At 41.1% G+C, this 16,384-nt stretch overlaps 1 protein-coding gene and 1 non-coding gene across 19 annotated transcripts in view; both read right to left on the bottom strand.

The window, feature by feature from the left end:
* The window catches only part of LOC101742096 (hepatic leukemia factor), a 154,571-nt gene that overhangs the window by 119,114 nt on the left and 19,073 nt on the right, over positions 1-16,384 (bottom strand). The window lies entirely within an intron of this gene.
* Positions 4,280-4,383, bottom strand: LOC119629273 (U6 spliceosomal RNA). The gene has a single exon (XR_005245294.1). It is a non-coding gene; the product is annotated as a U6 spliceosomal RNA (small nuclear RNA).

Below are 16,384 nucleotides of genomic sequence, written 5' to 3'. Positions count from 1 at the left end.
AGTACAGTCCTAGTCCAGGTCAGTTATCTGTCGATACGCGTACTATCTCCACGAAAACGCCACACACTCTCAAATGGACTATAAAGCATTATCATGAAAGAGGATTAAGATCGAGGCTAACCATCTGACAGTCTTCAGTTCCGATCCTTTCCCGCCACGCTTGTGTGCACCGTGGTTTATGTGCAGGTACTGATTTATCTTCATACGGAGTCTTGTTCAAAGGAAAATTGTAGGTGTTATTAAAAGGCTTTAATTAGAAATTTTTGTGAATCTTTGTGTATAGAACTTATTTGTTTGTTATGTTTAAATTAAGATTAAGTATTTCTGGATCAAACAGAGAACTTTTTGTTACAGCTACCAAAAGCGCAAAACAAACTTTCGACAGATTAAACGATTCAAGAATCAAGTTTCAAAAACCTTATACGGGTTCTCATGCGGCGTACTCTGTATAATGGTTGAACAACAATTTTGGGGCTTTTATTTAATATCACAGTAAGATTAGCGTGAAAATAAGGAAAAATAAGGGACATTCTTATAAAAAAACAGGTTACAAATTTCGATGTCAATTTTTTGTATTAATAGTACCTATTTATGGCCAAATTGTGTATACATTCCATATTTAGACCGAAACTACATAGTTTGTGTGTTGGTATTATTTTTAGGGATAGGTTAGCCGCTATTACGATTTAGTTTTATCTACCTAATGGCCTTATAATAAATAAGCCTATAATAGCTGCTCAAGGTCTAGTAGATGAACTCAGGGGCTCAAATTGAGAGAGTTTGCTGGCACTGGCTCTAGTAGGAGCAATGCTTCCCTGAATTTACCACCGGACCGGAATCGCGACCCACTGAAAACATCCGGTGAGAAACTCACTGAGTGGGTTAACATTCCGATATAATTGGATCTTTGAGATACGGCGGCATTTACGATTTATGACTTTTGATAAACATAGTGAACCAACACGCAAAAATGCTTAATACATATTGGCGTATTCTGTTAAAGCCGCTTTTAAATTTCTGATATAAAATACCATGTTGAAAAATAATAGCGAAAGATTATGGACGTTACAGGGCTAAGGGTACAACGGCCAACTATTGATTGGCAAAGCCGATCATCTCGGCAGTAAGGTGTCAACTACAAACACCACAGGCCGGTACCAAATTTTCCACGGAAACATGTAGGTGCCTAACATATGTTCACTTACGATTTTCATGAGGAAGGAATATAATCTTTTAATAAAAAGAAATAGCGAAAGTTTTCTAAGTGTGCGCTATTGCTGATGCTGTATTTTTTCTTTTATTTATTGCCGTGTAGGCAGACGAGCATACGGCCCACCTGATGGTGAGTGGATACCACCGCTCATGGACGTAAGCAATGCCAAGGACAGAGCCAAGCCGCTGCCTACCGCTTAATACTCTCCACAAGCCTCGTTTGAAGAAGCACATGTCATAGCCCTCGTGAAACACCATGGAGGGGAGCTTATTCCAAAGCCGGATAGTACGTGGCAAAAAAGATCTCTGGAAACGCACTGTGGATTAACGCAGTGGCTCCAGGTAGTATGGATGAACTATAATCCGGTGGCGAGCGGTGTGATAGTAAAAACGAGATGATGGAATCATCTCAAACAAGTCCTCAGAGCATATAATATAATTCAGGTTCGAAAGTGGCTCCAATGGTTTCAAAAAAACTTTTTGAGGTCGAACACATCAATAACAGCTGTATGTTGTGGAAAACTTAGAAAAATGATGTTGACGAAGCTCTCGGAAAACCAAACACGACTCTTCTAGCGATCTTCGTCATTATTATTCTAACGCAAGATCGCATACTAGATACACTATTCAGGACTACACTATTGTGTTATCCCACTTTAGTCTCACACGGTAGAAAATGTATAGTCCGCAGAGTCTGTCTAAAAGGCATTAACGTTCTTTCCTGGACGTACAAAAATATGCATATAGATAATGATTCAATAAATGTAGTTTTCTCAAAAAAAGGTGTGCGAACCTTTTAATGTGAAATGCAATTTTATATCTTAACCCCTGATTTTATTTTGTGATAATTTGTGGTTCTAACGTAAGGTCATGCGAATAAACAAGATCATCACATTCCCGCTAGCCTACTAATATAACAAGTACGGTCAAATGGACTCAACAAAAAACCTGATTCTTTAATTTAAAAATGTTTACACAGAAATACATTTCGTATCATTACTAATAATGTTAACTGTTTCGAATCTCAAATGGTATTTACATCGGTCACGTTCGAGAGTTGTTTGATGATAGTTGGCAGAAGGCCATAGCCGGTGTTAACGGTCACTCGATGTATTCCTCTATGGTTCGTTGGTCAGGTACAAAATGCAAATGAGGGCCGTTAAAGCCAGCGAGCTTCCCTCGATGGCCTCCTTTATATATCCCTTCGATATAACCCTCCCCCGGTCGATAAGGTAAGATACTGGTCAGGATATTAGGTCGAGTTATAAAATTATTGTTTTGTCATCGGATCTTGATGTCCCCTCTTTTATTCAAATGCTTGGAATCAGTTTTATAACTGTTCATTAATTGTGATTTATCCATAAAACTATTGAACCCCATCTGTTGCTACTATATACCTACATAATTATCGAAATATCAAGTGAATTTAAGCGACCCCGGTAATCATCCCGGTAAGGGCACGTAAGAACTACTGGGATTAGTTTTTTGCAGATTATTAGACTTGCTTTATATGGGGACAGTCATAGGATTTAAAAGCAACACCTTAAAATGTACATTACGTGGACGAGTATACAACAAACAACTAGAGGTATGAAGGTTGTCGCGTAGAACGGTGACATGAAATGTGGGTCACTTATGAAGTAAAGTGCACACTAATGGAATATCTTTTGTCTGAATTACGCTTGATGTTTTAACTCACGGTAGATTCACACGCCCCACTGTTTTATAAGAAACATAAGGGCGGGTGTAAAAAAGCCTAATAAAGAAATTATTAATCTGATGGACACCTAACTATATAAATCGTGACAAATATTACATTACACATTACTACCGTCTTCTGTAGGTGCAGTGCACAATGCACATTTGTCCATAATTCAAATTCAAGTAACGCGTGGGGTTGACGATCTTCTGTGACACGGAGGCACTGCCTGCGGCATGTGCTAAGAATCGCGGGCTTATTAAATGTGCACTTTTGGAAAGTTTCCACATTTACTTTAGAAAATGACCTAAATATTTTGTTTGTTCGTCAGGTATGGTATCCTGCATGCCATTAATAGGGTCTTGTGGATTAGATCTTATGAATACCGCCACACTTCAAAAAAATATACCAATGATGAATGTTTTGGTAAATCTGTCAACCTGCTAAATGTAGGGCATCGGTCGTAGGCCGTACGTCGTAGAAGATGTATGGCCGCCGTCAGCAGTTGAGCCGACGTCGTCTAATCCAAGTGTCTGCTTAAATCGATATGAGGACTGCAAGGTTACTTACTACTTTTCAGAAGATTTACAACAACGAACGAGAATTTAAGAATATTTTGAAAGAAATAAACAAGCAATTTTGAACTACTAATACATAATTTTACCTTACTTAAAAAGATAGATAATCTAACTGGTAAAAATTAAAAAATAAATGTTGCAAAGATGATTAATATTAAAAATATCACATGTTAAACCTTTAAAACACTCTCCTGTAAAATTAGTAAGTTTTGAGATTATACAGTTTTAATGCGAGAAGACGACATGGTTGCTACTTATTTTGCTATAAATATTGAAAAGCTACATTTGCCCATTTACCTCATATTGAAAAGAATACTCAAAAGCTGAATATCTTAACCAAATGATCGCTCAGCCAACCCTACTCTTCGTGGATTGAACGCAGATCAAGTCTGCGAGGAAATATCCAGTTAATGAAGTTTCAGACAAGCCTCCCACATTTCCCGCACAATTTGAAACCTTAACAAGAATAATATTGTTAGTTAGAATATTATACACGACATATTGAATAAATTATTGTTTCCCTTCAAATTTAGGAATGCAAGTTCGAGATAATACTAAAGGGCGTTTGATAATTTGACCATGTCATTACGTTTTGATTTTATATTTATGAATTAGGAAATAATGGACAATGAAATCACACACATGATGATATTGTTTATTTTTAAAATTTACTTAGATGGATGGACGAACTCACGGTCTACCTGGTGTTAAGTGGTTACCGGAGCCCGTAGACAACAACAACGTAAACGCCGCTAATTACCTTGAGACATGAGTTCTAAGTCTCAGTTTTAAAAATGTGGATCACTTCACGATTTTACTTGTCATCCTTGCGCAGAGACCATACTAATCTTCTCTGTATCTACTCTTCCAATTTTAGTATAATATTATGTAATGCCGAAGTAAGTACAAAAGCTAAGTGCATCAATTTTTTTTTGCTTTGATCCGATGTAGCCGCGACGAAATGTCCATTGGATCGGATAATTAAAAATAATCGGAACAAATAAGCTTGTAGCGGGGCCTGTGAGTAACGACCTTCAGACACACACAGCAGTTAGCCTAATCCAGTCCCCAGCTCCCAATGTGATTCCGTTATGATTGAGAGACGGCTCTGGACCGCTGGGATTACGATATATGTTAAAGTAATTTAGCGGCTCTTCTTTTTTTAATTCACGTAAATGATTAAAAGCATTGATTTTCCGGGCTGGGGGCCGAACCTTCTACGGGGTCCCGCGCCTTGGCGTGCGCGGAGCATGTGGGACTGAACAGTCAGCAGATGTTGGCAGCGGATCGCGGCCATTAGTGATGGAATTTAGTACCCTAGTAGTCAGAACCCGGTTAGAGTAGGGGGGTTCCTGCAGTCAACACCACAACCAGACTCGCAGTGGTACCCCGAGGACGCTCGACTGACGACCAACGACGTTAAGCCGCCCGGGCGATGCAGCTGGTGTTTCGGGATATCCCGCTGGGTCAGAACCAGCCTGCCGGGTCGGAACACAATACACTACCGATCGGGTTATTCTTCCATAGTATGTTTGGCAACGACAGCGATGACGACAAAGTGGACCACTCCGCGGACCATAGCCGCCTACGCGTCGTCCCATCCTCCTTGTGTCAGCGCGTTAGAGTGAATCTCTTATCTCAAAAAGCGTAGTAGACGCCACAGTGCAAATTCTGACGCAGACGGTATGACGACATTCGGTAGAAGTCTCTACTGCTGTGGAATTTCGATTGTCGTACTCTTAGTACGTAGGAATAAATGCCTCGTGGTAATAAAAAGTCGCAAGTGGTATGATCCGTGTAACCTCACTCACAACATTCCCCATCAAAATCGATAACGATTATAGCAATAGGAGTAGTAACAATACGAGCTCGTCTTAGATAGTAATCGCGCACGCTTCTTTTTCCTAAGTATCAAAACATTGTCAGTATACATATTTACATAGGTATTATTATTCTTACCACGAAAGTCCAGTTGGATATCGTTCTTTTGACATACTAGTTTCAGTGTTTACATAATCTTACCGTTATAAATCACAAAGAAGGTATATTGTGCATCGATCTGAATGATCAGGCGACCTGAATTTTAGACAGAAAAAAAGAATTCAACATAACTGCATGAAATATATCGTAATAAACACTTAACACACACATTAATAAGTATACGGACGACCTTGGCCCCTAAAACCGAAAAAAATACATGTCATTTTATTGGAATAATAAATTAAACTAGAAGTTCACAGAGCTGATGGAGAAGAATCAAGAATCTAAACAAATGTCAAGCCATCCGAGTGATTTATAGGTTGGATTCTGTGTCCGAATTACATGGGTATTATCTTGTACGTGGCTGTTCGTGCAATAAATTACGTAATTGAACTATGTAACTGCACAATATAATACGGCACGAGCCGGACGGACAACTCGGAACTGTTTTTATTGTGATTAAAAGCTCTCTACAATTTTAACACGTTTTTTTTATTTTTATTTTGTATGCTTTACGATTCCTCGATGTTCAAATTGTACAATAAAGATATTTGCATAGTATAAGAACCGTCAAATGTACTAAATTTATTTTAAAATCCGAAATGAAATTGTTCAATCACACTATAGTAAAATTAAATATGGTGTAATAATACATAACATGTTATCTGTAGTAGTTTCCTAATGAAACCTGTGGAAATATACTACATACTTAATTAGATGACAAAATAAAGGCACGTAACATGATTTTATAATATGCCTCTTCATTGTAGGGTTGTGCTGCGTCTGGGCCGAGTGGAGTACGTGATCGTTCAGCTCTCGACGCCGCCCGCACATCCCTATGTTACCCGACAGATGTAAATCTTTGGATGTGATTTAGTAGACGCATATTCAATGGAATTAAATCTTGAACGTACATATAAGTACAACTATCCGAAAAACGAACGAAACTGTATGTACATAATATATCTAATCTGCACGTTTGGAATGCCCCTCTACCTCCACCGGCTAGTTGGCTCCTATTTGGAGGCCAGGTCGGTCGAATGTACCGGGTTCGGTGGGACCCTTCACCGTTTTCCGATTTTGCGTGGTGTTCCGCAGGGGTCGGTTCTCGGACCCCTCTTGTGGAACATCGGGTACGACTGGGTGCTGAGGGGTGCCCTCCTCCCGGGCCTCCACGTTATTTGTTACGCGGACGACACGTTGGTCGTCGCCCGGGGGGATGATTATAGAGAGTCTGCCCGTCTCGCCACAGCGGGATTGGCCCTCGTTGTCGGGAGGATAAGGAGACTGGGCCTCGACGTGGCGCTCAGTAAATCCGAGGCCTTGTGGATGGCCCTGTACGGTGCGCTTGTATGGGCTGAGCCACGCAACCGGGCCGCTATGGCTCGGTTCCTGCGCCGGCCGCAGCGCACCATTGCTATCAGGGTCATCCGTGGATATCGCACCGTCTCCTTCGAGGCGGCGTGTGTGTTGGCCGCCATGGGAGCTGGAGGCGGAGTCGCTCGCTGCCGACTATCGGTGGTGCAGCGAGCTTCGTGCTCTGGGCGTGGTTCGTCCCTCCAAAAGTGAGCTGCGGGCGCGGAAGGCCCATTCTCGGCGGTCCGTGCTCGAATCATGATCGAGGCGGTTGGCCAACCCCACGTGGGGTCTACGGACCGTCGAGGCGGTTTACCCAGTCTTTGATGACTGGGTGAATCGTGGCCGAGGACGCCTCACCTTCCGTCTGGTGCAGGTGTAGACTGGGCACGGATGCTTCGGGAAGTATCTGCACCGGATAGGAACTGAGCCGACGACGAGGTGCCACCATTGTGGACTAGACCTGGACACGGCGGAGCATACGCTCGCTGTCTGCCCCGCTTGGGAGGTGCAGCGCCGTGTCCTGGTCGCAAAGATAGGACGGGACTTGTCGCTGCCTGGCGTCGTGGCGTCGATGCTTGGCGGTGAAGAGTCCTGGAAGGCTATGCTCGACTTCTGCGAGTGCACCATCTCGCAGAAGGAGGCGGGGCGAGTGAGGCAAAGCTCTCCTCACTACGCAGAAATCCGCCGCCGCCGAGCAGGGGTCGGGACCGGGGTCTCGTCCGTAACCCGGCCCCCTAAGAGCTTCAAGCTCCACCCGTTGTGTGCGGGAAGGAGCCTAGGCGTGGAGCGGCGTGATAAGCCGCGTTCCCCCGACTGCTCCGGGGGAAGGTGTAGCGCAGCGCCATCAATGCGGGCTCTTGGCCCGTCGACCGAGGGAACCGGCGGTCGTGTCGCTGGCGGCCGCCGGTCCGGCGTCTGGGGGACGGCGGGATGGATGTAATATGCTCTGCGTAAACTCTGTCCCGCCGTCTCAATAGCTCCGACTGGGTTCCCACCCGGTCCGGGGTAGTGCGCCGGCTGTGAGCGGCAGGAATTTTTAGTGAGGTTCAACTCCCACATACCCCTGCGGGTGGGGATCGGGCAATTTTCTCATGTGGAAAAAAAAATCTGGACATTATATCCAAGTGTTCCCAGAGAATGACTTTATGCAATATTAAGTTGTAAATTTATTTTTTTACTATTATTACCACTTGAAATTATATTTTATTGTATGCATCGTTCTGTTTGTAGGTTTTATTGTAGGCAGGCATGCGTATCGCCAACCTGATTGGTGAATGGTTACCGTCACCCATGGACGTCAGCAACGCGAGGGGCATAGCCAAGCCGCTGCTTACCGTTAAGTACTCTCCACAAGCCTCGTTTGAAGAAGGATATGTCATAGCACTGGGGAAACACCATAGAGGAGAGATCATTCCGAAGTCGGATGGTGCGTGGCAGAAAATATATCTGGAAACGCACTTTGGATGAACGCAGTGGCTCCAGGTAGTAAGAATGAATTCTACTCTGGTGGCGAAAAACGAAACGATGGGATCATCTCAAACAATTCCTCAGAGCACTCCCCACGGAACATAGGGTACAAAATACAGAAAGACCTGAAGGCCTTCCGCAAACCCAAAGGTTCCAAACGATCGGTGAGGATGGGGTTATCGACAATCCGAACGGCCCTCTTCTGTACGCTGATGCTATTATGTCAGAAGTTTTTACGCGAGTGCTGCTAACAAATTCGCAAAACTTTAACTCAATCAGGTTATAGCTCATAACATTAAAACTGAAAATGAAAATATAATTTTAAAATAAATGACAGGGGCTCTGGAGATGGGCACAGGCCTTCCTCCCTCTAGTTGTCCCTCCTACTCTAGTTGTCACTTGTCCAAAGATGATATGTGTACATATATGTGTAGGATTGGTAAGAACGGAACGTATGAAAAAAGTGTGTGGAACGGAGCGTTAAGTTGAGAGTGAGAAAAAACGGAAAGAAAGGGAAAAGAGAATGACAGAGAAAAGGAAGATGGCGAAGACGGTTAAAAAATGAGCAAGGCGTTTATAAAAGTGTTAATTAATTATTATTATTACAGAAGATTTTGGAACAGTGGAAGTTTTATTTTATGGGCTGTGATCCCTATCCTACATATGTGTATATAAATGTATGTTATAAAAATATTAGGATTATATAGCCGCACAAATGTAGATATAGAAAGAGCAAATATAATGTAATATAATGAGAGTCGTATAAAATGTAAAATATATTCTCGTAATATGGAAACCGACACAAAAAGTATTCATATTAACACGTTCTCCACGTGATACGTTATGCTCCCTTTTTATGAATATTAAATTGCTAACATGGTGGGAGGCAGTCATCCCGCAATTCTAAAAATAACTGAACTAACTTTTGTTGCCCTAAATTGGCAGACGCTCTCACCGCCCACCTGGTGGTAAGTAGTATTAGCAAACTCTTTCAGGTTGAGTGAACTCACCTAGTAGCTATAGCGTAGCTGGAATAGCCTCTTAGGCTACCAACGAATAGCTAGGGGGAAAAAACCGTCGCAAGCCGCAACCTCAATGTATGCTGGCGAACAGCAAATGCGTCATGTGTAGTTCGTTGACATTATAAGACAGAAATCCCGGTCAAAAGGGAAAATCAGTACCTTGGAAAAGCAATAGTAAGACTTCTTTGACATTCAGAAGTTTTTAATTGAAAATAGAACAGGCGACCTTTGGGCTCATCCTTTATCGGTCATTGGTCCATCTGACCACAATCAAGCGACTAACCGCAAATACAGGTGGCACAAAACTTGCTCCTTAAATATCATAAACAGAATTTTGTATGCTAATGCGAAAAGGTCACAGGTTTATTGACGTTATGGCATATGTAAATTATATGTAAGTGGCATAGTTAGCTTCACCTTAAATTATCTATATATATACACAATCCACCTACATATACCTGAAACAAATAACATTGCTTACCTTCTTCTATGAGTTAGGGTAGCTTCCGAAATGAGATCTCTCCATTTTTCATTCAATCGGACCAATTTAGAAGCTAATAAACTTTGGTGTTACCTGTCGTGCGCGAGTATACCCGGCCTACGGTTGCAACCAACCCCGTGCGTTGCGGTGTGATGGACAGGGTAGCGCTTACTCCGGTGTGCAGCCCATTAGCTCCGGTAAGCCATAGCACTAGTTAGGCCTTCAGCTCTATTACTCATAACTACTCAAGCTATTAAAATGTCTATACGAATTTAAGAAACTCATATAATAATACGTACATACGTAAGCGTTGAAGCGGATTCACTATGCTGATAATTAATTTGATGGCAGACCAAAACGTTTTTCTGAACAATTTTTTTCAAGATTGAGTAATCATTAAAGCAGCAATTGAAGTGCGTTATATTTGCGCGAGCGGTGCCGGCGGCGATACGACCTCAGTGAGTACTAACAGGCCGCGGCGGGAGCCTACCGGACCGAACCGCGCGCGATACACCTCCGTGTGACGTGGTATCGCTCCTGTTTCACATTGAAGAATTCTAGCATAGCAATATTATTTTGTTCGCCTCACACACGCCTCCGCAACCCACGCGTATTCCTGATACGACTGTACTCTAACCGAAAACGAGATATTTTAGAATATACTGTGTTGATTTGCGCCGTCATTTCCACATCTAAAGGTTTGCCTTGTCATCTTTTGACTTTTAACCGATGCTAAATCTGTCGCGTTCCAGATACGCGAGGCGCTCCGGCGACCGCCACGGGGACATAAATAAATCATTACTTATTCGCTATCATTGAGACAGACCGTACGAGCGTGCGACACTTTCGAATTAAAAAAAACTCCATTCGCCCGCCCTGTAACAAAAGGCCCGAGATTGATTGCGAGACCGACATCTGCGGCGGAGCACACAGAGCGGTAGTAATCGATCCTATCCTTTCAGGAGGAGAATTAGAGCAAAATAAGCGTATAAAGATCCATCAGAGCGTCGTAAAAGCGGTGAGAACGCTAACGGCAGCTTTACGAGGGCCGCGCCGATTCATCCTCCGCCGTCGAGTCGCGGACTATAAACAGAAGCCTTACGGTTTAACGCTCGCCGTAGCGCCGGCTGCTCCGCGCCTGCAGATTATCACCGCTTTCATTTTATTAAACATAATAACTATCCTGTAATTAACATTTTCAATCTTCATTATTCATTTAAATATCAGCATTAGCATTGATCAGCGACAGGAGCCGTGCGATTTGTCATTTTTAAATATGTTAACTCGACCAATGAGCGAAGAGCAAGCAGAAAAACTCATTAACATTTTGTGTGCCATTCGCAAGTGATGAATTTCGAACTGAGAGAGATCCGTTTCATTAAATAACTTTACAGCTTTGGCGTTATAGCGTCTGACCACCTAACGAGTGGTGTCGCTTTGGTTTATATTGTTTCATTTTACCTAGAACTGCGCTATGAGTACTCTAATGAGTTAAGTTAAGGATATACAATATCTCAATTCTCGTTTCAAGCGATGATATTGCAGCAAAGTTCCAGTTATCGTGTTAGCGCCCTGGAAGCCCCCGACCCGGTTACCGGCATACAGTATGTACGGACTGACAGACAGACGACTGACACTTGCACTTAAGATCGCTTACACGACAGTCAGCAAGTAATAAATGGAAACCGAAATATGATCAAGTTCTTCAATTAATTCAGCACTTTTGGCGATTACTGCATAAGTACTTATGTAAAAATGGATTTAAATGAATTTTCTGTATCCATTCACAGAAGCTACCATTATATAGGGCGTTCAATTATTGAACGAACCGCTCAAGATTAATATTCACGACGGGCTGCATTCAACGGGAATCTGTTTGTTTACTTTATAACAAGTATAAAGTCACTAAATATCATAATATTCTATAGGAACTATTTAGCCGGAGCACTTGGTTCTAGCAGCGTTATGGATGGCTTTTAAACGGAAGGAAGAAATGACTAATACATTAGAATCAAACTGAGAATCGAACCGTCCGAACCAAACCGTCCTTAAAGTAATAGTATGAAAATCACTCAGGTAGACGGATTTTATATCGAACGGATGCTACTCCGCATTCGACCGCTATTCATCCCAGGGCCTTCCTTGAGAATCAGCACTTCTACACTAACCTTCCCTGATTTTACAATTCAGTCCGTCCTTCTTTAGCTAAACACCTAACAAAGTACTTGCTTCCATATAATAATATGTATTTAAATCATCACAAGCCGTCAAATTTCTGACGTTATAGAGAGCTTCTCTATCTCGAGGGCAAAAAATGGTGATGTGATTAATTGATCTTGATTACACCCGCAAAGTATTCTGTCGATCGGTAGCGAAATCTTCACTCACTCCACTCCTATAATACATGTTCATACTAACACAGACGCATTCACATACACATACGGAAACAAACATAACAAAACACACACACTCAGCACCCAGGGTCCATTTAATACAATAAAATGACCTTTGTTAAGTAGATACCATTTTCTCGTCTGTTTGTCAACTGATTATATTTCTTATATTTATTGAGTACTTAGTGACAAACTACAACATTATCAGTAAAATAGTTTGGAAATAGTCCGTTATTTTACAAATTTTCGCAGACAAATAATACATACTCGTTAAATGCGTAGGTAAAATGAACATACATTTATGTTGAGTTGTCAGTGATTATGATTGAATTTCGATTATTGGACGTACATTGCATGACGTAAGCGTACATGAGCTATTTCGACAACATTTTGTCACGAGAGTTGATCGATACGAGCTAAATCCCGAGCTAAATAAAAGCGGTTATGGTTTTTTTTTATAAATACAGCATAGAGTCGTTGGAGATTCACCGGTCCTCGACACGTTTACACTGCATTTCATATATCTGGTACTGAAGATCAATAAATAGACATCACCGAAATATCAAAGGAATGTAATATTAAGTTTGAATTCCAATACTAAGTCTACAGATCTCACTGCCCAGACTGTATCCACGTTTTCGCCGACCGCAATGAATATACATTGTATCGTGCACTTCCTGGTTCCTCTACGTCTTATTCCTTATAATTTATCAGACTGCATCTCAGTCGTCACAATGCGCTTTGACCGACGCCTCTAGATCGTGCTCGGAGATAGAACGGGAAACGAAATATAAAACGTGGCTATGAGTTTGATGTTTGCTTACTTTGTTTCAAACTACGTATGTCCGGTGTACAATTTATGTAAGCATATTCAGCTGGAACTCGATTCCTAGGAACCAAATCAATATGCTGTTAAGTTCAAACAAGCTTGAATATAATGTAAGATGTTCGGTCGAAGCATTTGGTGCTAAGCATTTATATTGTAAAATCGCGCACGCGGGTTGTGTCACGAGGGTTGTTATTTGCAGGGATCATAGTGCCGTGTCGTGCCGGTGCCGTGGTCCATTAAAGATTCAGGTTTATCAGATTCATATGTTTCATTCAATATGTTATATGAACTGAAAAACATGTAAGCATTTAACTCCGTAGGATAAGACCAATCGGGTCTAGTTTAGCTTGCAAGATTTGACCTAAACATACATACGAATCTCGCAAATTAAAAAGTAATTGAACATAAAAAGAGCAAGTTAAAGTCCGTACTTTCGTACGGGGTTCACTCCGTAGTGAACTCTGTACTTTGCACTGAAGAAAACGTTCAATAAAAGCTGTAAATGAAATTTGCCCTGAAGCGGCGGAGGGAAGAACACTCGACTTCAGTCTCGACCCGACACTGTTCTTGTTGACTCAACTCATTCGACGTTTAAAAGTGAGCAGCGGAGTGAGTTAGTGAATCAGAACATTTATTTATTACTAGCTGACCCGGCAGACTTCGTAGTGCCTCAATCGATAAATAAAAGTCGTAAGCTTTTGTATGAAATAAACTTAAAACAAACAACAGGAATCCGCCCGACGGGGAACACATCAAAGGAAAAACAAAATTGTTATTTTTATTTAATTCCGAGCATTTTCATATACATCTACCTTTTAAACCTTCTCTGGACTTCCACAAATAATTTAAGACCAAAATTAGTCAAATCGGCCCTGCCGTTCTTGAGTTTTAGCGAGACTAACGAACAGCAATTCGTTTTTATATATATAATATAGATAGATTAGGTAATTGTAAGATTTGACAGAAAACTTCTATAACATATACTTAAAGTCCACGTTGTCACGTTGACAAACCTAAAGGGACTATTTGATGGCTACCTCAGAATACTAAAAACACTTTAATTAACAATTTATAATAAGTAAAATAATCTCGTTTCAGTGACATTCAGCACAAATCTTGGAAATTTCCAAATGCAGCCTCGTCTGCAACTAACAACCAAATGCGGTATTTAATACAGACAGTCCGTGTGTAGTTGGCAGAATATCAGCTGCCAAATACACTAGACCATCATCGGTTTCCAAAGTGTATTGATAACTACAAAGATAGAGAGATGCGCGGTCTTTTGTAGGGTTAGGTAAGCTGGCCGTAAATAGCTTAGAAAATATTTTTTTAAAGAACTTACAACATGGTCGAACTATCTAATGTTAGCAAAGCTAAGTGCGAAACGTAAAACCTGTGTTTAGTCTTAGCTCACTTAGCTCTTTGTCACGAGGGGCAAAGATTGAAAGATAAATAAAGAAATAAGATAAGAATAAAGAGCCTTTCGTTCCCAGAATGAGAAAATTATTTAGAACTAGTGGCTCCCTGGTGGTAGTCGAAATTCGACTATAGTTAATTAAAATTATAAGTTTATACACTAGGTATTATTATTCTATTGTCAAAGACACTTTAGGTACATGTTAATAAAGACAAACAATATTTATTCTATTCTCAATGTGACCACAGACTATAATAAGCAATAAGAAAAGTTGGTAGGCAACGTGGCAGGTAAACTGGTGGTAGGACCTCTTGTGAGTCCGCGCGGATAGGTAACACCGCCCTGCCTATTTCTGCCGTGAAGCAGTAATGCGTTTCGGTGTGAAGGGTAGGGGCAGCTGTTGTAACTATACTGAGATCTTAGAACTTATCATCTCAAAGGTGGTTGGCACATTTACGTTGTAGATGTCTATGGGCTCCAGTAACCATTTAACACCAGGTGGACTGCGAGCTATCCACCAAATTAAGCAAAAAAAAAAATTCACTATAGACAAATAGTATGCATACGTGTATGTGTCAAATATATGGTAGTGTGTGTAATGTTTTAATTTATTGATTTAATGTATTTATTGTGCATATTTTAAGAAAACTTGCACATTCTGCACCCCTTCTCTATATCCTCTATAAGTGTGGGAAATTTCATACTCACCGTCCGCCAAATTTGAGTAAAAAGGGGTACAAAGTTTTTGCTTCACGTATTAATACATATTTAGATTTTTAAAAATGCAAATAACGGCCGAACAACATTTATTAAAAACAATTATTAACTTTTCATTTAAAGTAAACATCAGGTCATAATAAACTATCAATCGAAACATCACAAGAACTATTACAAAAAATCAACAAACGAGTAAAGTAATGAAAAAATCTAAAGATACTCTCCCATAAAAATGTCTTAATTTGCATAAACAAATAGGAACCGAAAGTAACAATCCGCAAGGGCGCCATATCTCACTCGGAACGCGCATCCGTTTTGTATACAAAGAGGAATTGATATAACGCCGAGCCGTTGTAAATCTCTCTTCTTAATAAACAGTTGCCTTCATACAAACACCCATATTCTAGATCGAACGCCGACATCGCTTCCTTACACTTCGAACTGACTAAAACATTGTATCTGACGCGGTCTCCGCTACAGAAGCCACTTATTGGTTCGCTATGGCGTGCATCGAATTTAACTAAATCATTTATATGAATGGAGGTCATACCTGCCGCAAGCTCGGGATCAGGCGGGTGTACGGAGTCAGCTTCTCTCAAAATTAAGTAGCGGCAGCGTCCGTGTAAAAGCATTCTCAGACAGAGGGAGGGATGCGGAATATTTATTATTCCTGAGGCGACGCTCTACGAGACAGAATGGCGATACCTACTTATTCAGGCCCTGTATTTACCGCTTTATGTAGTTTTTATTGGCACTCCAGCTCGAGCTCGAGACATTGTTTCATAGACCTCTGACTAATCGCGGGGGGCCTGAGAGACACCGTTCGCGCGTCGACTACGCGGAATAAGCCGTTTAAGAATAAAAAAGTACCTTAAAGAGCTGTATGACCAGCGTATACTGATCTCTATTAAATTGAATGACTAATAAAGATGCCGTTTATACCTAATAATGACTTAACAAAAATGCTGATAACTTGAACTTCAGCAAATAGAGTAAGAAATAGAAATGATATAAAACGCGATAAAGTCGATTCGCTGATTAGAGCGATAACATTACTGTGTCGCTCACCAAGCAAAATAAAATGTAATGCTTCGAAGACGCGCTGTGATGCGACAACACAGTTTGGTAATTAGAAAACTGATTTCAATGTCAACTAACCAAAATTTTTTTTTGTCTTGTTCAATATCTACGACACATTAAAGAATTTAATTCTGTGTTGTATGAGTATAG

The sequence above is a fragment of the Bombyx mori genome, chromosome 1 (assembly GCF_030269925.1).
Source record: "Bombyx mori chromosome 1, ASM3026992v2".
Classification (NCBI taxonomy): domain Eukaryota; kingdom Metazoa; phylum Arthropoda; class Insecta; order Lepidoptera; family Bombycidae; genus Bombyx; species Bombyx mori.
This window is presented reverse-complemented; position numbering and strand designations above follow the sequence as displayed.